This window comes from Sinohyriopsis cumingii, chromosome 2, assembly GCF_028554795.1.
Source record: "Sinohyriopsis cumingii isolate HCF-2022 chromosome 2, ASM2855479v2, whole genome shotgun sequence".
Lineage (NCBI taxonomy): Eukaryota > Metazoa > Mollusca > Bivalvia > Unionida > Unionidae > Sinohyriopsis > Sinohyriopsis cumingii.
The window spans coordinates 118,227,623-118,253,800 of NC_142962.1; the positions used below are offsets into that span (position 1 = coordinate 118,227,623).

Sequence of the window (26,178 nt, forward strand, 5' to 3'; positions counted from 1 at the left end):
GATAACAAATGGAAGTAAAAAATGTTTCAATTCTTTTGAAAAGTACGATAACTCTGCTCCTGATAAGTGTAGCGTTGCCATTTTTATCTGATTCTAGAAAGGAATGTAACGTGTGACACCTATAACAGAGAAGCAGAAGATAACCATCAGCAGAGCTTCCGTTACATTGAAGAAGGCCTTATAGCCTACATAAAGACTGGTATTCTGTATCTACGATGGGATGTCAAATAAAGCACGTTACAACCGCGTACGATCACAACGATAAATAAGAGTCGAGAGGATAAGTGAAGCCCGTCCATAAACATCAACAAGCTCCGAAATCTTACCTTTATACAAATTGCCATCACAAAAAGAGGCAGACGTCTTTATCAGTAATAATCGACTTTTCGTATCTATTATTTTAAAATAAAACCAAAGATAGGGTGAGGTTTGGTTTTGATTACAAATGCTATTTTTCTCTGTGGTAAATCTTTATCAAATTTTCTGAAACAGTAGATAATTTACTTTGTTTTAGACGTACACGCAGACTTTGAACTTTCATCGGTATCATAAAAAATCTTGTCTGTACAGACACATTTATGAACACGCAGACATTACAAATTTCATAACAGATAGTGACATTATTTAGGTAATTTGCCTTTAACTTCTTTTCGTCTCTATATATCAGAATCCCTCGTTTGGAGCAGAAGTTAAGTGGAGTAATTATTTGAATAACTTGGCTACTAAATGGAATGACTCCAATTAATTTTGCAAATATACTTAAATTACATCAATTTCCTTTTCCTTCAAAACGACACGTATAAACAGATATACTCAAGATACAGCATACTACTTGTTTGGTGTATCAGGGAAGCCATATATTTACATACCTGAATTGTAAATCGCATTTTGCGAGTGATTGACGTATTCAACCAATCAGAAAGTGATATGATGACGTCACAGAAGTTTCCAGCTTCATTGCTTTTAATATTTTAGTCAAGGTTTTGTGACAACTCTACTCCCATATTTTATTTCAATGCCTGGATATAAAAGACCCCGTACACATCTGAAACATAGCAATAAATCTGGTGTCAGTGAGCCAATTTCCACCCGACCCATAACTTGGGGTAATTTGTCCTGTATGAAAAGTTCGTCTAGAGCAGTCGTGGATTTACATCAGAGCCCTTTTTCTCTGGCGGAAAAATTACAACAGGTTACAAATTACACTGGGGGGGGGGGGAGTAACTCGGTCGAAAAACTACCCTCAGAGACCGCAAGATCTCTGCAGGATTAGCAAATATATACTATTTTATATAGTTATGGCATATTACAATCTTAATATCAGAATAGATGATTGTTTTTGAAGATGTTACTGTGGATTTAAGGCCATTTTACAGCGCACGATAAGCTATACATGGCGACCAGTATAACTGTTGGAGGAAAAACCCAGAAAAACTCCGATAGGAGCCATCGATCCACTGTAGCTAGGTCTCTCACATAGCTACACTGGCCGAGCCCGAGACTGCAAACCACACGGACAATTATAAGGTGGCAGTGATCCGTTAAAAGCAGACCATGGTCTAAAGCAGACCATTTGGCCACCCATGGTCTCTTTTATTACCATTATTATGTCAACACAATTATTAGACATTAAGACGTAATTTAATAACAACCAATCGATGGTTAATGTCAGGTGATTGAGAGTTTTCTTCCACTTCGTGAAATTCTAGTAATTACTATTGGCAGTTTTGAATTTATTTCATCGCTTCATTATCCGGAAAGTTCGACAAGCCTTGCATCAAATGACTTGATTGCTGACGACAATCAGGCGTCTAGTTTACGATAAAGTAAATCTGTTACTTAAAAAAAAAATTGAGTGGATTCTTGCTGTGTTTTTTTTCTTCTCACCCACATAATAGTTTGTAATCAAGTGCTTTGTTGTTGTTGTTGTTCTAGGGTTTAACTCCATTTTTCAGCACAAGATAGGCTATACATGGCGGCCAGTATAACTGGTGGAGGAAGAACCCTGGAAAACCCAGGGAAGAACCACCGACCCACGAGAAGCTACTGGCAGGCTTTCCCACGTACCCACGCTAGCCGAGCCTTGGACTCGAACCCACGCAGACAGAGGTGAGATGGCAGTGATCCGGAACGGTGAGCGCTTTAGACCACTCGGCCACTCGGGGCCCCTGTAATCAAGTGCTATTGCCACCCCTGATCGTTAGCCAAAAGATTTCACATGCCCAAGTTTCATAGGGCATGGGACCAAGGAAATGCTAATAAAATTAAATGCTAGAGGCAACATAAGAAGAAATGTCTCTTATGACATTTGTTAAAAAGTTTCATGAAATCGAATAATGAGGAATTATATAATTTAGCAATAATACAATATCATTCTTTACCTCAGTCACTATCGTGTTCATTTTTATTGACTCTAAAATTAGTTGGATCTATCCTAAGACAAAAGGTATCTGTACAAAATAATATTGTTTTATAGATACAGTATTACTTGAAACGCTCACGTGCACGTACGCTGCTTAATATGCATCACAGAACTTATAGTTAATCGTTCTATAATAGAAGATATTCGTTTCAAGGGAATCACATTAGCTAGAAGCAATCCGAATAAACAGAAAGCTGACCTTAGAAGATTTCATGAAGTAATTTGTAACAGGTTCAGTAATATATTTTGATGGAACGCACGAACCGACAGGTTTTAAAATCTTAAACGACCTGTCGTGACAATCATTCGCTAGAGAGGTTTAAACTGTTGATCTCTATCGGTGATACCGCTAAAGAGCAAATGCTTTCTGCATTTATAACAGCTAAACTATTTAAGATCGTTAAGTATCTGTTTCATTTGACGTAGATAAGTTCGTAAGAGAAGGAGCTCAGATTCCCTCCACTTGTTGCACAATGCTGTAATTGTAGTAACTAAATTATCAGATGGAATTGTGCTCTTTTTCACTGCTCACTTTTAACACAGTTGAAAGTATCGTTTAAAGATCTTTGTCATTAGTTCTTCAAAAGATTATCGATCTTTGATTGGAAATCGACGAAGCAAACCGTGTCTGATCACATCTTATCGTTCTCTCTGGGTGTCTTGCAGATCTTCAAAAAGATACCTTACCAGAGAAATTGATCCCTTTTTTAAACAAGCAACTTTATATATTAGCTGAACAAAAGTAACGTTTCTTCACAGCTCTGTGAAGGTATGATATCTGTAGAACATCGAGACAAGACGAAAAACAAAATACAACAAAACAAAATGCAAGCATTAACTCTGCATCATCTTGAATTGACTATGACGCACTTCTATAAAGCATGCGGTAGTCTCAAAAGAAATTTACGGCGTTCCTTTGTTCCTCGCGGTTAGAGAGGAAGGTTCAAGGTAGCCGGTTTGTTTCACTGGCATTTACAAGAAGACAACATCTAAACCATTATCCTATAGAACATGTCATGGTTTTGTTGTTCAGCTCTATTATCCGTAAAAAAAGAATGAGGTTGTTTGGGATAAATAATAAAGATGTGATTTAAACCAGAGCCCGGGTGCAAATATTAGCGATGGTATCTTAACTATAACTAACATGTCAACATTCTGGCATCATCATGAATTGGTTTGGTTACTGTGACCTATATCACATTACAAGTTATGATTGCTATGACACGTTACAATCAATTATAGATGAGGATGTGTAACTACCAAACTAATGATGATAAATAAACTGTCTGAACTTTATTTCATCCTTTTACACACACACACACACACACATTGGATGATACCTTCTGGTGCTTAATAAAGAAAGGAGCGTTGCTTTCACTGATATTTGATTTGAGAGTTTCAGTATTTTGTAAATTTATTTTCGCACAATAAACTAATGATATATTAAGATCTTCCTTCTCAAGTCCCAATTTAATATCGATTGAATAAACACAGTTGGTATAGCAGAGATATTTCATTAAGCAATCTATCTTGTCAAATGGAAGAAGGAGTGAAGTAACCCGTATCTCAAGCATTTGATAAAAAAAAATCTCGTCAAATGTGTTGGCTACCATGCAATGAGCGATATAAGTAATTCTGTTCTTTAGAAAATAAAATACTGTTATATCGTCATTCTTTCTGTCTTTTTCTCAAAAACCAAAAGCTTTTGAATTTCTGTAGAAGGACATGTGTCTGGGTCTGAGCGAGTGTGTCTCTCTCTGTGTGTGCGTGCGTGCCCGTGTGTGTGTGTGTGTGTGTGTGTGTGATTTTAATCTATAACTGAAGACTTCCTACAATCCTAAACTATCTCTTCCTAAGCAGTCCCTTTGGTGTCTACTTTTCTAAATTGCCGCACAAGAACGCATGTGTGTGTATGTGCGTACGTGCGTGCGTGCGTGCGCGCGCGCGCGCGTGTGTGTGTGTGTGTGTGTGTGATATATTTAAATCGATAACTCCAACAATCCTAAACTAACTTTGTCCAAGCCGTTCTTTTTGTATCATCTGATGTCATCTTATGAGGTTTTAATCGAATCTACTCAAGTTATTCACGGGCCGGCATGTTAAAGATAAAACTATTAATTCTCCCCATGATATGTGGAATTCGATGCAAAAATTCCACCAGAGGTATTTGAATTTAATCGTGGCCAATTGAATTTAAACTTTGCCAAGGGAATACTTGCTTGGCAAATATAATCATAATTATGTTTGTGTCTGAATTTACTTTTCGTTTCTTCCGTAAATTTAATGGCAGAACTTCCCGGCCGCTTTTGTTCATTTGCAAACAATGCACGAATTCCGATCGAAACACTTCGGTACAAAAGTATGGATCTTTTGGTACTCGAATTATTCCGCTTTTTCTTTCTGGTTTTATTTTAACGTTTAATTTTTTTCATAATCCAGTTTCTCCTCTTAAAATCTCATACCGGAGAAAGAGCTACTCAAATAATTTGGCTTAGAAAGTAAACGGGAAATAGTTCTTAGCTTTCTCTGATGGACGTATTTTGTCGATACAAGTTTAAGGGTAATTACTAATTAACAGATACTAATAAATTCACCTTTATCGTGCTCTGTTTAATTGCTCTAACGGGAGTGTTTTACGACGAGCAGTGGTTTCCGGCGTCAATGCTTCTTTATAGCAGGCATGAAACGGACTTCATTGCCTTCATCTCGCAATGGTCAACAACTTTTCTGAATTAAAGAAGCATTAACAACGGAAAAAATATGCTAGGCTTGGAAATTCATTTTGTTATACATCACCGTCTTTAAATTGTTAAATGAGCTGCTATGTTAAGGCACGTAAGGGTGTGACCATCAGGTGTAAATTGTGAAAAGAGTGTAGTTTAAGGATATTCTCTGTCGCTCTGTCTCTTTGTCTCTGTCTCTGTCTGTCTGTCTGTCTTTCTGTCTGTCTGTCTGTCTGTCTCTCTCTCTCTCTCTCTCTCTCTCTCTCTCTCTCTATATATATATATATATATATATATATATATATATATATATATATATATATATATATATATATATATATATATATATATATATATATATATATATATATATATATATATATATATATATATATATATATATATAGATAGATAGATAGATAGATAGATAGATAGATAGATATAGATGGATAGATAGAGATATATAGATAGATGGGTAGATAGATAGATATATAGACAGACAGATAGATAGATGATTAGATAGATAGATAGATCGAATTTATTATTTAATGTGAAGTACACGGTCTGATGATGTAAATATGTTTATAATAATGTGTTATCCTTAGATCTGATGATGACAGCAAAGTTTGTCATAAAATGTTTCCACTTTAGTTGGTGTGATTTAATTTGCACTACTACACTGTGGCGGTCTTTGCTGTGATAGTGCTTTTGTTTTTAATTTTACTGTCTGTATCTTTCGTCTTTCTGTCTTTAATTTCTTTTTGGTCTTCGCAAGGTTGTTTATTAATTGGTTCATTTGTAGTAATAGATTCAAGACTCATGAGAATTCGTATTGTGACGCATTATTGTTATGATTCATGGCATCTTCATGGTTTGAACATACTGGATTATATTGTATATTGTTAAATATATGCCTGCCATGACGTTACTTTGGTAATAATTAATAGGGCATAGTTATATATTTGCAAAACAACTGAGAGGCAAAATGCTATAAAGGTTCTTGTTTCATCTTCGTCTTGTGTCTGATGAGGGCAAAAACAGCAAGGATTGCAACTGTTACAACTTTATTTGGGTTAGAAACCATTTTCCATCAAAATTAATGAACAGCATTGATATGCAAAGTGTGTCAATACAGCGAACACGCCTGTTCGCCGAATCATTATGGGGTCTTTGATAGGTAGTACTTGTAAAGACAACACTTAGCTAGTCTTTACAGTATGTCTGATATTAGCTTGTACTCTAGTATCACATTGTTGCTGTGTTAAGTGTTCACATAGTAACGAAGGAAACAGAGAATTGATCACCGAAGTATTACATCTCTCCAACAATAATTATTATGAGAAGTGAGAGAGATGAAATAGATATTTTATAAAGTTTATTATCTCACAATACCAGTCTGTTTATGCATAATACAAGATAGGAAACCAGTCTAAGTCTGCACAATATAATTTAGTAAACCATAGTCCGAAGTGCGAGGGTTTCAACACACAGGAGATATTTGTCTAACTTTAATGCCAGAAAAAGTAAAACGTGTGATCGATATCTCCCTCTCTTAAAAATTTTCAATTGCAGTTTAAATTGTCCCTAGTGGAGACGCTAATCCGGCATGTTGGTTTTAAGGTCTCACTGGGTAGTTTCGTATTTTGACACCCACTAATTTTTAAGGTAGAAGGCATGAACCTAATTATCACAAGCCTAGCATTTATAAATTCACACATGAGCTAAATTTGTAATGTGGTTTAGATTTACTTTCAGTTAGGCTTGGAAATGGGTTGGCTTGCTGGTGACTGCCTGTCACAGTTAGATGAGCACTGGAGATCAAATGCGCAACTTGGGCTGCAAATGAGCAGGCGACTTGGCTTACGTACTTATGCGTGTCTGCTATCGTGTGTCTGCTACATAGGTAAATATCTAAAAATCTAAATGGTTGAGAGGTGATGAAAAGTATGCTAATTTGTTATAGTACTAGTGAACTTTATTCATGCATAAAGCACAAACTGATTCTTTTAGCTGCCTTGTCACAGGAAAATATTCAAAATAGCTATTTCTTGTCAAAAATGAATGTAAAATTTAGGGGTTGGTGGCAGTGTTGGTTCAGTATAAAAACCACCAGTTGCATCAGGAATTAACCTGATTGCTGCAGTCAAAATCTCACATGTGTGCTTTCTACAAAAATCATTAGTTTGTTTTTATTTGTATCTTCAGTGTAAAATTATTCTCATTTTTGGTCATTGTTGGATGAAAATTCACCAGATAAACTGTCCAGTGGGACCTAATTAACCTAATTAACCCTTTTCCGGGGTTTTGGCTCTCGCTCAGCTTTAAATTCCATTTTGAAAATCTGTTTTTCTTTAATTTGAGAATAGCTTCGATGACCCCTTCGTGATTTGGTGAATATTGATGCCGGAGAAAACAATTATTATTCCTGTATTAACACGCTGTAACGTTGTTCATTATCATCTTTTATGTATTTATACCTATTACTAATATCACGTGAGAATCTATATAAACACGCAGAATTTTCAGATCTATTGACGTTAGGTCACTATTTTGAATCGATTTAACCTTTCATTTAATATTATCGATCCAGGCAAATTTTATTTAATTAGAAATCAGACTTTCGTCATCTTAGCGACCAAATTAATCGTGTTGCGGGGCAAAAAGTTTAAAATGCATTCTAAAGACATGAGGTCATTATTTCGTCGCATTCAATCAATGATTTAATATTTTCTACTTATAGATCAAAGGATATCGCTTGGTAAAATGGAAGTATTTACAAAAAGCCCTTCCCTTGATACCTTTAATAAGGCACTGATTTAGGCATTAACAAACCATGACACAAAAGCCGTATACAAACTATACGCGATAGCTTCATCGCGAAAAGCAATTGACTCACACGTTTCCTTGCAACATCAGAAGAATGGATGCATAAGAAATGTTGACTGCAAACTCAAACTGTCAGCTTGTGACATTTACTATCAAAGTCACCCACTTGTCTAAAAATATAATACACTATAAATTCGGACCTTATTTCTGTGCAAACGTGTTTGGATTGAGTCATTTTGCTCTTCTTCGAGGAGCACATCAGTGATAAGGCCCCACCCGCACCCCCCCCCCCCCCGTGACTGCAAAACATAACAATATATATTATAGAAAAAAGCACGTATCACTCGTACGTCATTCCAACTTACCAAATAAACGCCAGATGTGAAGGTTTTAGAAAGGGAAAATACGTGAAAGGGGTTTCTTCGTGTATTCAACACATCAAATTGTATAATGACATTTTTGTTTCACTGTACATTTGATATTTTTTTTAAAATTAGATTGCCAGCGTCATACATATTTGAAATCACTTTAACCATTGCACTGCTACTCCATGAAATAATTGGTCGAGATTTCAACCGGTCAACCAATTAATGTTTAAACTTGAGAAATAACCGAATCCCAACAGACCTGCATGTTAATGTCTGTCTGTCTGTCTGTCTGTCTGTCTGTATGTATGTATGTATGTATGTATGTATGTATGTACGCACGCACGCACGTATGTAAGTACGTACGTATGTATGTTACATACGTATATATGCATGTGTTTATATGAATGTATACATTATATTTACTCTTATCAATAGTATCACTATGCAAACGTGTTTAATCTCTTGCCATCTTTCTAACCCTATGATGATCTTTGTACCATTCCCGCTCGTTTTCGCTACCTCAGAGGCAGGTAGTACTTGTAAAGACGACACTTAAATAGTCTTTACAGTATGTCTGACATTAGCTTGTACTTCTGTATCACATAGTTGTTGTGTTAAGTGTTCACAAAGTAACGAACGAAACCGAGAATTGATCACCGATGTAGTACATCTCTCCAACATTAATTATTATGAGAAGTGAACGAGATGAAATAAAGATTTTATTAAGTTTAATATTTCACAATACCAGTCTATTTATGCATAATACAAGATAGGAAACCAGTTTAAGTCTGCACAATAAAATATAGTAAACCATAGTCCGAAGTGCGAGGGTTTCAACACACAGGAGATATTTGTCTAGCTTTATGCCAGAAAAAGAAAAACGTTTGGTCGATATTCTCTCTCTCTCTCTCTCTCTCTCTCTCTCTCTCTCTCTCTCTCAAACATTTTCAGTTGCAGTTTGAAGTATCCCTAGTGAAGACGCTGATCCGGTGTGTTGACTTTAATTAACCCTTTTCTGGGGTTTCTGATCTCGATCAGCTTTAAATTCCATTTTGAAACTCTTTTTTTAATTTAAGAATAGCATTCCAGGCTCATGCTTCGATGACCCCTTTGTGATTTGGTGAACGTTGATGCCGGAGAAAACAATTATTATTCCTGTATCAACACAATGTAACGTTGTTCATTATCATCTTTCATGTATTTGTTTCTATTGATTAATAACATACTCATATCACGTGACAATCTGTATAAATGCGCAGAACTTTCAGATTTGTCGAAGTTAAGTCAATATTTTGAATCGATTTAACCTTTCGTTTAATATTATCGATCTATAGCAAATTTTGTTTAATTAGAAATAATGTTTTCGTCATCTAGGCGACCAAAGTAACAGTGTTGCGGGGCAAAGTGTTTATAATGCATCATGAAGACATGAAGTCATTATTTCGTGGCATTCAATCAATGATTTAATATTTTCTTCTTATAGATCAAAGGATGTCGCTTGGTAAAATGGAAGTATTCACAAAAGCCCTTCCCTTGATACCTTTAATAAGGCACTGATTTAGGCATTAACAAACCATGACACAAAAGCCGTATACAAACTATAGCTCCATCGCGAAAAGCCATTGACTCACATGTTTCCTTGCAACATATAAAAAAACGGATGCATAAGTAATGTTGTGTGTGTGTGTGTGTGACTGACTGCAAACACAAGATGCCATACATGTATGTATGTATGTATGTATGTATGTATGTATGTATGTATGTATGTATGTATGCATGTTCATACCACTCCGGTGGACTAGTGTTTAGAGCGTCCGCCTCGGATGCGGGAGGTCGCGGGTTTGAAACCCGCATGAGTCATACCAAAGACTTACAGAAATGGTACTAACAGCTGCCTCGCTTGACGCTCAGCATTAAGAGGTTAGTGTTGGGACAGGTTGGCCTGGTGTCAGGAAAATGTGACTGGGTGGGACATCATGCTACATGTCTGCGACATGATGTCCCCGTGCTAGACATCACTATAAACTGTTACACTGCAGACATCGTAGTGATATGACTGAAAATTGTTAAAGCTACGTTAAAAATCTAAATCACACACATATGTATGTTCCTACATATGTATATACATATATATGCATGTGTTTATATGAATGTATAAATTATATTTACTCTTACCAGTAGTATATCACTATGTAAACGTGTTTAATCTCTTGCCATCTTTCTATCCCTATGATGATCTTTGTACCATTCCCGCACGTTTGGACTACCTCAGAGGCAAGTAGTACTTGTGAAGACGACACTTAAATAGTCTTTACAGTGTGTCTGACATTAGCTTGTACTTCAGCATCACACAGTTACTGTGTTAAGCGTTCACATAGTAACGAACGGAACCAAGAATTGATCACCGAAGTAGTACATCTCTCCAACATTAATTATTATGAGAAGTGAACGAGATGAAATAGATATTTTATAAAGTTTGATATCTCACAATACTAGTTTATGTCTGTATAATACAAGATAGGAAACCAGTCTAAGTGTGCCTGATATAATAAAGGAAACCAGGCCAAGTTTTAATGTAATATAGAAAAAGCCATACGTTACTTCACAAGGGTTCTGCCGAGCTCTATTGCTAACCAGATCAAAGTCATTCAGTCATGAAAAAGTTGCCAATATGTTATAGAAAAGCCAATCTGTAACTGTCCTCTTCAAGGAAATCTCACGCTGAAATGGAATGACGGACTGATTACTTAATACAGGTAATCTGCGGATGACATGAGGTGTCAAACAAAGAGAATGTATAAATACGATCGGGTTTTTCGAGCGCTCTTTTGAGTGTGGTTGACCCTTCTTGTGCCACACTTAAAATGTAAAAGCAATGTGCTGTGAAACTGTTGAGAGAAATGCATATAGACGTGGAGGGAAACATGATAGTTTCGAATGACAACTGTTTGATATTCTGTTTCGAAATTAAGTTTGAAGACCAAAAACTTGATTACATACACGTACAGTACTCAATAATTAATATGAATCAACCAGAGAATTGTATAAATTCGTAAAGTTTATTACAGAATTTGGTAAAATACATTACAAAGCTGTTTATATTTACTAAAGCACGTGGCTGCATTATCATAAGAATATTGGTCAATTGGCATAATCAAGTATGTAAAAGATGACAATAATTTCCATCGAAGTCCATGATACCTCTTTATTAAAACCAATGGTACCACGTCTTCTGGAATTACCTTTATACCGATATTTGTTCACAATGCACAGAAATATTTTATACGGATAATGTACTCGTAATCATTGACACGTGATAATAGACTTATCAGACGTTAGACATCTGTATGTGGTCCATGATACAATCTGAGATAGGAAATTCGAATTTGTGTCAGATTATTATGAGAATCGTTTTATCATTTAACCTAATTTTCATTTCAACCATTTTATTGCCTTTGTATATAAAAGAACAATGTGAATGGAAAGTAAGTTTCACAACTTATCAAGAGTAATCTGTCTTGTAAACATTATGCATGGGCATCTATGACTCGCGGTATTAATTCAGTCCTCATAGTAAACTTTTGCAAACCCCATGATATTAAAACTTCAATAACTTTACATTTCTGAAAGCTCGTGATCAAACCTAAATTTATCAGTATAGATGAAACCTGGATGACAGTCTCTGTGTAGAGAAAAGGATATGAGCCGCGGCATTTTCTGAACCTATATGTGTTTGAAACATGTGCTATTAAGTCCGTACCAAAGAGTCAGGTGCTAATTTCAGTAATGGGTGTTCCAAGCTCAAGATTTAAAATACTGAAATTTCATCAAGAAAACAATGTCTCTGTTTTTTCACTTACAACTAGGATAAGCTCTCAAAAGATTCTTATTCCTAAAACATAACTTACTTTATTAACCAATTCTGGTCAGACTAACCCATATATACTCTATTTTAGGTTCACCCATTTCCAGGCTGGTTACCATTTTTCCATTCAATTAGTACCTTTTGTCCTCTAAGTACAGATGAAGAAACTGAGCATATAACGATAAAAAGATCCCAAAGCATGTGACAACACGGAAACAATTGTTTAGCAATGATAAAATATCAGAACACCAAAGAGAAGAAAAAGAAAGAAACAAAAGTAATTGTTGACGAGATTTTTTAAAAAACCCACACCAAATAGAGCACGCAGTAAAAAAAGGGAAACGCTTTCGTCTAATCTTAGAGTTTCTTGAATGTACGTTTTAATTGTTATAGGATAAATCCATTATCAATCAGAGCAGTAGTTCGTAACCATTTATGATGTCAACCCAGATTAAATATCTGGTTTTAGCCTAGTCACCTATCAAATTCTAAATACCATTTAAGTAGGAAATTTCAAATTGTTGAGGTTGGTGTCGCGACCCACTCCAAACAGCATGGCGACAAGTTTTGGGTCCAGACCTAAACTAGAGAATGATTTGTGACCCCGTTCGAAAGTGTCGAGATCTTGACGTGAAGACGCGATCTAATAGAGCAGATTGAAAACTCTCTATTGTTGGTAAATGGGACAGTCAAAGAAAAAGTGTGTTGAAGTTTCAAACTGGAATCCAACTGAACATGAGGTGCCGTGTACTGGATTCACTCGATATAGGTCAGCCTTTAAACTAATACAATTTTGTAGCTCAATTTGGTTAAAATATTATTAAATTTCATATGATCTCGATGAAATAGCGTGGTGCCTTTTCAACGTTCGCTAGGCCCAATATGTTTATTGAACTCTTCCAAAGACTGAAATTTACGACATTCCAAAGAGTCTGAATTCCAACATGTAAATGCACTCAGAAAAAAAAAGAATGACAAGCGTTGGAGGCCCGAATGGTACGAATTTATTTAGTGTCTATCACGAAGAAAGTGATTTGATACTTCCTCTGAAAGCGGATTTAAGAGTTTCAAACAAATACGGTGGAGCACATCCATTCACGATCGTCTAAGACACAAGTAATTTATAAAAACCACTTCTTGATGTTAAACTTTCCTGTCCTGTTTTAAAGTAAAGAGCATTGCAATCAACATAGATTGGCAGGCCTGTTTCTATTCTAGCTGCCTTGATTCGGTCTTGTCTAGTCTGTACGGGTCAACATCAGAGATATTATTTAACAATGGCAAACATAGTCAAGGATTGCACTAATTAGTATCCAGTATATTGATAGATTTGACATTGATAACGTAGGCATTCAAGCTTTCGGCGCAGTTCCAATAAAGGTACTTATACCGTCCATTTGCAAGATCATGGAGTCATGCGAGGATGTTTGTAGTAATCATCCAAGCTTATGTTGAATTTATTCATCTTCAAATTAGGAGTTAGGTCATTGTCACGAAGAGAAAAAAAAAAGACATACAATACATTTTTCATGATGTAGCATTACAGATAAGTTTGATAAGAATAGTTGCAACCGACGAAGGTTTTGAGTACAGCAAATAAACGCTTGAGACTTATAAAGTTGTCGTATATCACTCAGTATAAAAAGTCCCATCAGTAGGTGGCCGACCCGGCCCTCTCCGGAGTCCGGACCTGTGCCTTTTTGGGCAAACTTTCCAGTGCAAGTGCCGCATACACAAATTTACACCTTGTCGCGGGCCGCATAGTTCATTAAGTAAAATAATTAATATTTGAAATAGCAAAAACAAAAGGTTTTTCCAAATAACATCATAATCAAATTTCAGTTGTTAATATGTTGTTAATATTTGAAAACTTAAACTTCAAAAGAAGCACATTTATTTGATAAACAGAGTAACATAAACAGAGTCAGTGCGAATGATGACTTGTTCCTAGGCCGCATGAAAACCCTTGGCGGGCCGCATGAAAGTCCTTGGCTGTAGTTTGCCCACCCCTGCTTTAGACAGAGAGAGGATGCAGTCTAAAATAATTTAACTTAAATTAACCTGCTAACATGCAACCTCGCAGAAATTAACATAATACTAGCAACGTAGATACAAACAAGTACAGACACGTGAGGCAGGGATTTGAGCCTACCCGAATAAGGAGTAAATGATGGTGTGACGCCAATGCTACGTGGCTTACAGAAAGGAACATAAAAGAATAAAACTTTTATTAATAAAAGTAAATCTCAGGCCACATATAGGTAGCAAATGAGAATGCCACAGCTGTACAACATTGTAAGGCGACGTCACAATAATATGTAGATACAAATCACATCATAGGTCAACATTTACAATCATAGCAAGAGTAAATATTCGGACGCTTGTGAGATCATGTGGGTACATACATGTAAAACTGTTTTCGTATAGCACAATGCGTCTTAAAGAGTGTACAAATGTTGTAAGAGAGAAAAATATATTGCGAACGCTATGTTTATACGGTGACACCAGAAATCCACCATGGGTAGGACAAGAAATAAGAACAGCGCAAAAGCAATTACACAAAATAACAAAAAACAATATATTAACACCTGTGAGGAAGCAAAACCCATACACAAAACATGAATTCATACAACCCAATACATTTTCTTTTCTTTCTGTCTTGTTTTTTATATATTAATTTTACTTTTCTTTTCATCTTGTCAATTAATACCACACGGCATAAACTAGATAGGGTTAATGGGCATGGGGATGATGGGATCGACCACGGGGTGTGTCGGGGTGGGGGTGGGAACAAGTAAGGTCGTGCCCATTAGGGCGCCAGCAAGCAGCATTGCTACATGTCACTGCCATATGTGTATCTCGGGCATCCTTTGGAAGTATTATTTTTATTTTTCGTAGATAAGCTTTTAATTAAATAACGACAACTTTCAGATTATTTTGATCTTTTTGAGCCAGTCCTTATACAATGGGTATAGCATCACAATACACTATCGCACCATGCATATAGCATACACGGGACACGTACTGATCCATGGCAATGATCTCTAGTTAAAGAATCTGCCAGGGGAGTAAAAGCCTTTAGAAAACGAAAATAAGGTTAGTGCAGCAGCAAGAACCCTTATTCCAAAACGAATATAATTTTTTTATATTCTTTTATGATCTTTTATATGCACAATACATACATACCATAGCGATACACACATACATAAAATCTTTTACACATTTCGGACCGGGGGCCCGTGGGAGGGGGTTTCAAAGTTCGCCACATTAATCATAGGCACAGAGGAGCCCACACAAATACACCTTCAGCTATTTTCAGTTTTTGTTACAAAATATTTATCGCAAGCGCTCCCAAAATCAGGATAATTGTTTGTTTAATAATTAAGCCAATTGTGATAATAAGATATTTTGAATAAATATTTCATAACTTGTTTTGAATGAGCTATCTGAGTTCTTCAAACTTACTTCTATTGTGGAACCAAGCCTGATTTCTATGAGCTGATTTGAAGCTTATATTTACTTTGATCGTTGATCAACACAACAATTAAGGAATATATGGTTTCTTTTGTAAGCACTGCATGAAGCAATAATGGTCGTTGAGATGTTATTGTTGGCTCAAAGATCTGGATAGATAAACCGTTAACTTCAAGCAGACCATGTTACCGCGACCTTGGTACCTAAGAAAATAACGTAACATTTAAGTCCCTTTTTATATTTGATGCATGACGTAATTAAAGATACATTTCAATAGAGTGTTGTAGTGGCGGTCAAATGTCATTGATACTTGAATGTTGCTTGTAGTTAACAACATAGACGTATACTGGAACCTATGAGCTTAATTTTAAACCAAATATTTACAATATTAGTGCAGTCTAAATTGATTTTTTTTTCTTCAACTTTTAATTGAGCGCTACAAAATATTGCAATATTACTCTCATCATTTTCCAAATTAACTCTCTGGAGTTTTTAAAATCGATCAATAATGGGATTTAAATTATCCAATCCACCAATGGTGGGGTTTATAACGTCCACCAAGCGTGGGATTTATAAAGTCCAACAGTGGTAGAGTTCATAGTCCATCAATCGTTTCTACACATCCAGTTGCATTAGACTTTCGACATGCCCTAATATATGAATTTCACACTTTGCAAAATTACTTGAGAGTATTAGTAACTTGAGACAATTTCTAATTATTTTACACTTTGCAAAATTACTTAAAAGTATTGATAACTTGAGACAATGTCTAATAATTTCAGAAATTGGTTATACGACAGAAAAATAAGAAACTCGTGCGTGTAGGATCTAGAATATGTCTAATATAATATTCCATTTTCTTTACTTATTTTAATGTAGTGTCGATTCATACAGTTTATCTTATACTGTTGTGTCTTCGTTATGTTAATTTATTACCGATCATGGCATTCCGCTAGGTTAAAAGTACTACAATGATAAACGTTATATTCTGAGAAATGAGAATAAGACATCATCAATTTATACTCAAGGTGTGTTTGTCCTGTTGATTAATCTGAGTAGACTGACATTTGAAAACATATTGATTATATGAAGTAGCCATTTAGGAAATTAGTTTTTTCGATCAAAATCAATACTGATCACAATGCAATCTTTTATTGTATCTACCTGAAAACGGTTTCTTCACGCGTAGAAAGAATGTATATGTAAGTAATTTTTTTCGTTATTGCGATATCTATTTATAATCAAACAGCAAAGTTTTCTTGTGATACAGTTAAACCTGTGTTTAATGGACATCCAAGAGACTTACTCATTCTGTCCTTTCATCAGGTGTCCATAAGTTCCAGAGTTCGAGATTAATATAAAACATAATGAAAAAACACAACAACTGACAATATCTGTCTGATGTGAGTGGTTGTTCTTTTAAATCGGGGTTCTGTTACAACATATTGTAAAGTAGTTTGCCAAAGTCGAAACCAACATGGCTGAGAAAGTAATTTGAGATATTAAAAGCCAAGGTCGTTTATACCATGACCTTTGGCCTTTTCGTCCTAGGCGATACGGCTTTTGTTATTGCAAGAATTTGGGCAATAGTAGATACATCTAACAAATTGTGCCAGTCTGAATATTTAATTCAATGACGGACAGATGCCTATAATGTAATGTAAGAGCTGAACAAGGTCATTTTGTTTCAAATGTACACGTTTATAATGCATCTGGGTGTAATTCATGGAATATTCTACCTGGATACACTTCAGTGTCAACGCTGACAATAAATTATATTTTCTTTAATCTTTTAATCATTCCAATTGTACTATTAAATGTCTAAGGGAAGTTTACTTTGCACAGGAATTCAAAAAAAATGAATGTACAACAAATTTAGACATAACCAACCTGCTATTTGTTGCCGAGAAGTATGATCACTCAGGTTTCGATCTCTTTAATTCTTTATCATTCCTTTAACATTCATCTGACAACTACCGCCGAGTGTTTGTTATCTACATTTTAATCCCAAAAACACGTTTCAAGAGCGAAAAATGGCGAAGTGTCGATATACAATGCGAATAAAACGTTTGAAAAACTAACTAACACCAGTTTGTTCATTTCTGTACGCTTTTATATAAATCGGCGTTCGAAATTAATAAATACACGTGTTCATGATATTAAACATACATCTCAATTAATGTGTAGGTCCGAGTCTCAGGCTCGGCCAATGTGCGTAACTGAGAAAGCTTGACAGTAGTTTCGCGTGTGTCAGTGGTTCTTACCCGGGCTTTCCTGGGTTCTTCATCCATCTTACATCTTATCATCCGCTGACAATGACGTTAAACTGCAAAATAACAACAAGCTTTATTGCTTACGTAAATTAGTATGATCAATTTCAAAATAAACTTCCTTATATGACAATGTCATCCATCTGGAACTCGATGTATTATTTTTGTTGATTGATCATCTACCAATGCCCTTTAGAAGTTATATGGCTTTGATGTCTTTTTCTTTTAATGATTCATTCATAATGGGGACATTGTTTTAAGCGACGCATATCTTATTCCCATTGACTGTATTACAATTATATACAGTCTTAAAGGTTTTACTTGTATGTTATCTTAGATGTGTTTTACTTGGATGCAATGGGAATAGACGTGGCGACTTTCATAAAGTGTGAGGTGACAAATTACTGCATCTGCTAAGCTAGAAAGGGCAAAATGTTCAGGAATACCATGAGAAGTGGGTGTTTTCTTAACATTCTTAGTACAAGCTATGTGATTTGTACACTGAGTGAATGACAGAATGAGTGTGTGTCAGTCAGTCAGTTGACCAGAAACAAATAAATATATAAATCAGTAGCTAACAAAATCAGTCATCCAGTCAGTATCCATGATTGTGCGTCAGTTAGTCTTTTGTGTATGTGAACAAGTAGAATGAACTAACATCCAGTTGCTCGTGCTCTTCAGAGTTTAGCCATATCGTATTAAAAACAAACGCTAACTGCTAACATGGTTTCAGGACACAGCCTTTGCATACCATGAAGTAACTTATATACGGCTTTACTAAATATTATAGGAACTCGGTTCCCCTAATACGTCCAGCCACCATTATTAATTGATGGAAACCATAGTCTGCTCTCGCCTACTAACAAAATGCCTCTGCAGTGTGAACTCTTCATCACTATCTTGACTAATGTCGACCGAGAAAAAAAATAGCCATATGGTCGCCAATGTTGGTAAAGTGCTAATTCAACCCATTCAAAAGTTAAGAGAATTTACATCTTAGTTATGCAAATGAATTAAACGGTATATTTTTTTTTCTTTTTATTTTTTAACTATCTTGCTTGCTCACTAACAATTCATCAGCATAAATATCCTACGGACATAATAATAAATTTCTAGCATACATAATTTGCATGACATATAAACAAATAACATTCAAACAAGTATCTCCAGACTCCTGTCAAGCAAATAATGTACGAAATTCTTAGAATAAATAAATCATATAGAATTCAAGACAAATGAATTCAACTGTTACCTTCAGATTCATATCAAATAAAAATTGCATACAAATTAAGCCATCTTACCTTGTACTTTAGAAATTCGCTCAGTTCTCATTTAACAGAGATTTCTCTTTACCATTGGTTTCGTGTCTCACAGAGACTCCCAAACCTGTCTCTTGAGCAATTTTTACGAGAAAAATACCTACTACTTTTCATGACTTCTTGCCTTTATGGTAAAATTAGAATTGCTAATTTTGCGGTGAAGGACATTTATAAAACGGAAAAGTTCGTATGGAAATACACCCCAAATCGCTACTTATCCGATCTGAATTTAGATTTATTTAATTGTTCCCCCAGCAAACCCACCAGTGTGCTATATCCTTACACATGTCATAGATTTAATTTCATGCCAAATCACATATATTAATCTAACATTTCTATGTGTCACAATGACCCCTACACATTCAGATACATCTGCAAAATTCACATTTTTAACGACTATATGAAGTCTGCATGTGATACATGAGTTTCTAATTCACTATAGGATAAATGTGCTATACGACTCTACAAATTCTCAGTGTGATAAATACACAACATGACTACGAAGTCACTATGTGATAAACATTCTGACAATTCTATGAAGTCGCGATATAATGAACTTGTTACATAACTCCACGAATCATGACAGACATGCTACACGACTCTACGAAGTCGCAATGTGATAAACATCCTGTACGACTATGAAGTCTCTTTGTGATAAGCATGATACATGACTGCGAAGTCACTGAATGTTAAACATGCTATACGACTATGATGTATATATGATAAATATGCTACACGACTCTACTAAGTCTACATATGATACAAATATTACACGACTCTACGAAGCTACTATGTGATACTATGTGATAAATATACCACACGAATCTACAAAGCTGTTGTGTGATAACATGTTATATGGCTACAAGACATCTCCGTGTGAAAAACATGATGCATGACACATTTAGCAAAATCAATATTTCTTGTTCATTTTCTCCTATGGTAATTGGGGATTACGCTACCGATCGTTCATTTGATATTTGGAAGTTAATAACACTGTGTTATGTGTGCCTCTGATATTAACTTCTTACCAGTACCAAACCCGCTTTACAATCGATTATTCGTCTTATCTTATCCGTTATCCTAAAGTATTTTGTGCAGTTCTTAATATTAACATTTTCAGAACATTACCTTTGATCGGCACCAGGTAGGCAGTAACGTGCTGACGTACAGTTAAACGCTTTAGTATACATGTGTGTGTATGTGTGTGTGTGTGTGTTTTATTAGGATTTTTAACATACATTTTAAAAATTCAGTCATAACGCTACGATATCTGCACTGTGGCAATTTAAAGTGATGTCTAGCACTGGGGCATCAAGCTGCAGACATGTAGCATGATGTCCCACCCAGTCACATTATCCTGACACCAGGCCGACCAGTCCTAACACTAACCTCTCAATGTTGAGCGCCAAACGAGTCAGCTGTTAGTATTATTTTTATAAGTCTTTGGTATGACTTCCAAATTTGACATGGAGACAAGCACTGAGAAGACAAAGCCGATGACAAATAGTGGCAAACAAATCTCAGCCAAGATTAAAGTCAGAGGATAGGAACTGGAAACAGTGAGTCAGTTCAAATAGCTTGGTTCCATAATCACCGAAGAGATCTCAAGAGCAGAAATTTTGTCAAGAGCAACACAAACAACGACAGTTATGTCAAAGCTAAGACCCATCTGGAGAGACAAGAATATCTGTCTGAAAACTAAAACCAGACTATTGCGAGCACTAGTCATCTCAATCTTTTTGTATTCATGTGAGGCCTGGACCCTGACAGCAGAATTACAACGAAGAATCCAGTCACTTGAAATGAGATGCTACAGAGCCATCCTTGGCATCTCTTACATGGACCACATCACAAATGAAGAAGTGCGTAACACCATCAGGCGCAAAGTAGGCCAATATGAAGACCTCCTCACCATCGTCAAAAGAGAAAGCTGAAATGGTATAGCCATGTCACTAGAGCCAACAGTCTATCCACAACAGTCCTGCAGGGCAGCGTCCAGGATGGCAGAAGGAAAGGTAGACATAGGAAAAAGTTGACTGAGAACATCACAGAATGGACCAGGAAAAGTTTTGCGGAGACACAGGCATTGGCACATGATCGAGACAAGTGGAGGGAACTGGTCAGATGTTCAGCAGCACAGCCCCTCGACGACCACACTAGGTCAAGAGACTGATGATGATGATGATCCAGGTTTGAGTAACACCTCATATTTCCGCGCTTTCTTAATAACTATTTCTGGAAAATCTAATTTTGTGACAATTATTTCCAATGTCACACATTTGTCTCAGGCTTATTTAAACTTGAACATTTTCCCGCAACGTAACCAGCATTAACCTGGATTCGTCTATGTCTCTAACCGTTATCTCAATTTTAAAGTCAATCACGACCAGGTCAGGAACATCGAACCCATGGCAAGCTAACGATTTATTGCAGGCCTTGCCCATACTCCAATGTTAATTGTTACATGTCACGCTGACCACGACAATATTCACTCAGTTACTTGTTGCTATCTTTCAAATTCACGGTTATATTTATTACATTTATTTGAACATTATTTTTTATACAAATTTTGAATATTTTATGTTAATATTTAAACAAAATTATTAGAACTGGTTAAAGTAATATTATTAAATCTTTATAATATGTGGGTGAGGGGGCGGAATTTTATGGACAAATGGGAAGCAATCTATCAGACATACCTCATTGTGTAAAAACCAGTGTTGGTGATTCATCAGAGCTTTTCCGAAACATCTTTAACTTACTAAATATATAAATAGCTAAATTCAACATGTATTATACATTTAAATAGGAAGCAATTTTATAGACATAAACACTTATATAGACACAAACAATTATATAGATACAAACATGTGAATCAGTTCACAACACAATGTTTATCGGTTTCATTTCAAGTGCATCATTCATACTTCTAGTGCAATTTCCATCAGGAAATCTGATGTTTTCAACTCTCCACTGTCGTATTTATCATATGCTTTCTCAATCTTTCCGTTCGTACGTGCGTAAACTTGACGCCTCTGTCTAAGGACGGCCTGTCTGACACAAGTTGCAAGGTGAGGTTCAACAGCTTCGCTTCACGAAGAATAAGTACATACAAATGAAGACGGGCACTGTCTGCCTTTCCGTTCATGTCGTATAATGTATATAACAAACCTATTGTCCCTATTTATTTAATTGACGTCACTGTGTTATTTAGTTCAGGGTGCCACCCTGAACTAAACAACACGGTGACAGGGTCAATACATTTGTTATATACATTATTGCACATTGTATCATATTATTTGAGTTCCTTTGAAGGGAGTGACTTTGTTACATTAATTCATCGTTTTGTGCTAATCGAATACTGTACTATTCTTCTACATCAGTGCTTTTGCAGGCCTGTTACCGGTAAGCAGATCATTCTCGCACCGTCCAGACTGATTTCTGGAACTAGTTTCGATGTACACCATCAAAGCTTCTAGTCTGGTGTCGTAGCACGTCTGAAGAGAAGGCTAAACGCCCGTAGAAAAGCTCATTAGAGGATTCTTATTATCAGCTATTAAACCCCCTCACGCTTCTCGTATATACCGCAAAAAATACTGAGAAAACCCGCTGGTCGAAAAGAAAACCCTATTAGTCAACAGTTGTAACCTAATACTTCTTAAGTCTCATAATTAGCGTATAGCGCAAAAGGACTAGAAAGACACATGATGCCGATAACAAACCCGACCATTCACAAGTCTTTATAATTATGTCGAGGGCGGACACGTCTTGCTTATTTGAGGCCATAATGTCTTAGTGCAAACATTTATAGGTCCGAAATGTCTAGGGTTATGTGTCTTAGGGCCAAAATGTCACTTTACCCCATTCTAAAAATACTAGATACACTATGAAAAGAAAATTAGGCAAACGATGGTCAGTGCCGAAATAAATGGTCAGTTTAACAGTGTAAATTTCTAACGTAGAAAGTCTGCAGTTTGACGTTATTCTATCCTAATATGCACACTTGTGTTAAATCAATATGGAAAAATACCTACATGTGGTCGGCGTGCTTTATCAATGTCTGAAATCATTTTAGAAAATAAATGCACTTGTGAAGCCACTAAAAGAACTAAACACGGACTCCATGCTGAAATTACACTTTACTAATGATGACTAACCCCCATCCACCCATTAGGATCAACCTATTTTTAAATACTTCGTCAAAATGCCATTGTCTCTCCATAGCTAAACGTAGTTTTAATCTGCCTCAGTCTCGGGCATATTCATCAGTTTTTTTTTAACTCGCTGGTGATTGGTCCGTTTTAATTAATAGCAAGATCAGGTAAACATAACTATCATTATCTGCATACACCAATTTACAAATTATATTTTTAAAACGGTTGGCCGCAGTTTGTGAGTATAACCTGTGCATTTAGATAGCGAAATAAGATGAGAGTCTAATATCAAGCATACCTTGTTACGTTACAATTGACTGTCAGTATGTGAAAATTGTCAGGTAATTTTGTTTTGATTTAGTCAGACGCACGGACAGAGAGGTCAACGAACAGGTAGACAGTAAATAAGATAGATGGGCTTTTCCTTTTGTTTTTCTTTGGGTCACTTGGACATTTTTCATTACGCACGGATGAAAAAAAAAATGCATTTTCTTTTGCAACGACATTGGTAAACAAACTTAAATGAATAACTGGATGAATAAGTTGCACAAAATTGAAACCATCTGAAGTTTATTAAATATCTTCTCGACTGAATAACAGGCTGCTATGACAAGGTCCATATTTTCTTTATTCAATGAACGTAAATGTACAACAACAAGGTGATAACATTGACGATGACAAAGGAACTGGGTTCATCTATCCAGTTCGAAAATTTTGCCTTAAAATATCATCATGGGCTGTATTTCTTGTACTGAGAAAGAGTGTATGTTCATGGTTTTTTTCCACAATGTGTCGTTTGCTTGTCATAAGTCCATCATTTACAATAGAACCTAATTCCTTGTGTGATTTGCAACCACTTTGCACCGAAGCAAATGTTATGATAGTCACTGACTCAGAGATTGTTTGTGGGTTTTTTTCTCCGCCGATTCTTTTAGATTAGCCCGATGCTTTCTTGATACGTCGCAATGGAAAATAACACAAAAAAAACTTACATCCACAGTCCTTCTGTCTCTTCTATCTCTCAATAAAATACTCAAACATACATATGTACGCATAAATCCTCTCTTGAGTAATCAATTATAGACATAAAAATGACTACAACAGCACAGCTCTTTGCTATTTGTTTCAACAAATACATAGAATCGTATCCCTAAACGATGGGGTGAGGGGACATTCTGGTGTACGAATTCTATAGTACATTTTCCATGAATATACGAAATAAGCATCAACAGCAACAACAAAATAATTATTGCTCAAGGCATTTCTATTAGATGTTGACCCCAAGAGCAAACCTGACGATCATCTTTCATTAGTGACATAGTAGGGCCTCAAGCAGAGAGTAGGCAGTATCGTCTTTCTCTTGATAACAATACATTTAGAGGATATCACGTAGACATGATCTGACGTAACGATACATTACGTGCGCGCGAATACAATTGCTCTGTGAGACACCTAGATGTCAAGTATGACACTAATTATTTTGAATTATCCGTGCCTTTAAGGACTTTCAAAGAGTTTTAAAAAGAGGTGTTAATTTTCCAAGCTAATATCATTGACAACTTTTGGCACCGTTTCCGAGTGAAACCATGTACAAATCTATTATGTCACGCGATGTAAGAAACGAGAAATAATAAAATGGAACACTTTTTTTAATTAAAAATAATTTTTGTCCTTGATGACAATGATCATCTAATTGTTAGGTAATCAGTTAATCATATTCACCGTCTTTGACATTGTGATATATCAACTAATTAGAGCACATATTGCTCTTATATAAAAAAATGTTCCTGTTCCGTTTAAATAATTTTAAAAGTATTTCAGTAATTTTATATTTATAAGTGGCATTGTGTTTTTCTTTAAAAAAAGGAAGCATGATATCCCCATTTTGTCTTCATGTCCTTAATTATATTAAACTTTGGAATTTTTTCACAAACGAATTACCCTTCAATAGAATGCGGTAATAACTGAGTCACTGATTTGTAATTATTACTTCTCTATGGTATTGTTGTTATTGTTGTTCTGTTTAACGCCATTTTTCATCACACGATAGGCTACACTGGACAACAAATTTTTACAAAAGTCATGTTACTGAAATAAAATTAGTCAATTCTTATCAATTTTTATGTGCTGAACACGAATATGACAGTCAAATTGCAAAATTGGCTCTAGTTTTTTTGTAATCTGCAAGAAATTAATGTTTACATAACGAAATGCATTCCAATAGTAAAAGGTCAACTGTAATAGCCTACCTATAAAAAATCAAGTCATTGACTACATCTTAGATTTCTTCGCCTGTCTCTTGTACAGCTGTTCGGGAGCATCTCTGAGGAGTGTCCAGCAGTAGTCAGCCAGCATTGTAGTGGACCATTTTCCCTGGTATCTTTGTTCCATTGTTGCGATATCTTGATGAAAACGTTCGCCGTGTTCATCACTAACAATACCACAGTTGCTAGGAAAGAAATCCAAATGGGAATGAAGGAAGTGAATCTTTAGAGACATATTGCAGCCAAGTTTCTTATACTTCATCAACATGTCTTCTACTAGTTCCTTATAGTTTTCTGCCCTAACATTTCCGAGGAAGTTTGTAGAAACTAGGCGAAAAGCATTCCATGCTTGTTTCACGTCACCTTCCAGCAAGTTGTTGAACCGGTCATCTTTGAAAAGCTCTCGAATCTGAGGACCCACAAAAACTCCCTCTTTAATCTTTGCTTCGCTGAGTCGAGGGAATTTTTCATGCAGGTATCGGAATGCTGGCAA

General features: G+C 35.8%; 1 long non-coding RNA gene across 1 annotated transcript in view; it reads right to left on the reverse strand.

Annotated features, from left to right (window-relative positions):
* LOC149805684 (uncharacterized) overlaps positions 1 to 18,005 on the reverse strand; it is a 95,273-nt gene extending 77,268 nt beyond the window's left edge. The window contains exons 1-2 of the long non-coding RNA XR_016414969.1: positions 17,943 to 18,005; positions 10,941 to 11,060 (exon numbers count right to left, since the gene is read on the reverse strand). This is a non-coding gene — a long non-coding RNA (uncharacterized LOC149805684). The remainder of the gene's footprint in view (positions 1 to 10,940; positions 11,061 to 17,942) is intronic.
* Positions 18,006 to 26,178: the final 8,173 nt, after the last annotated feature.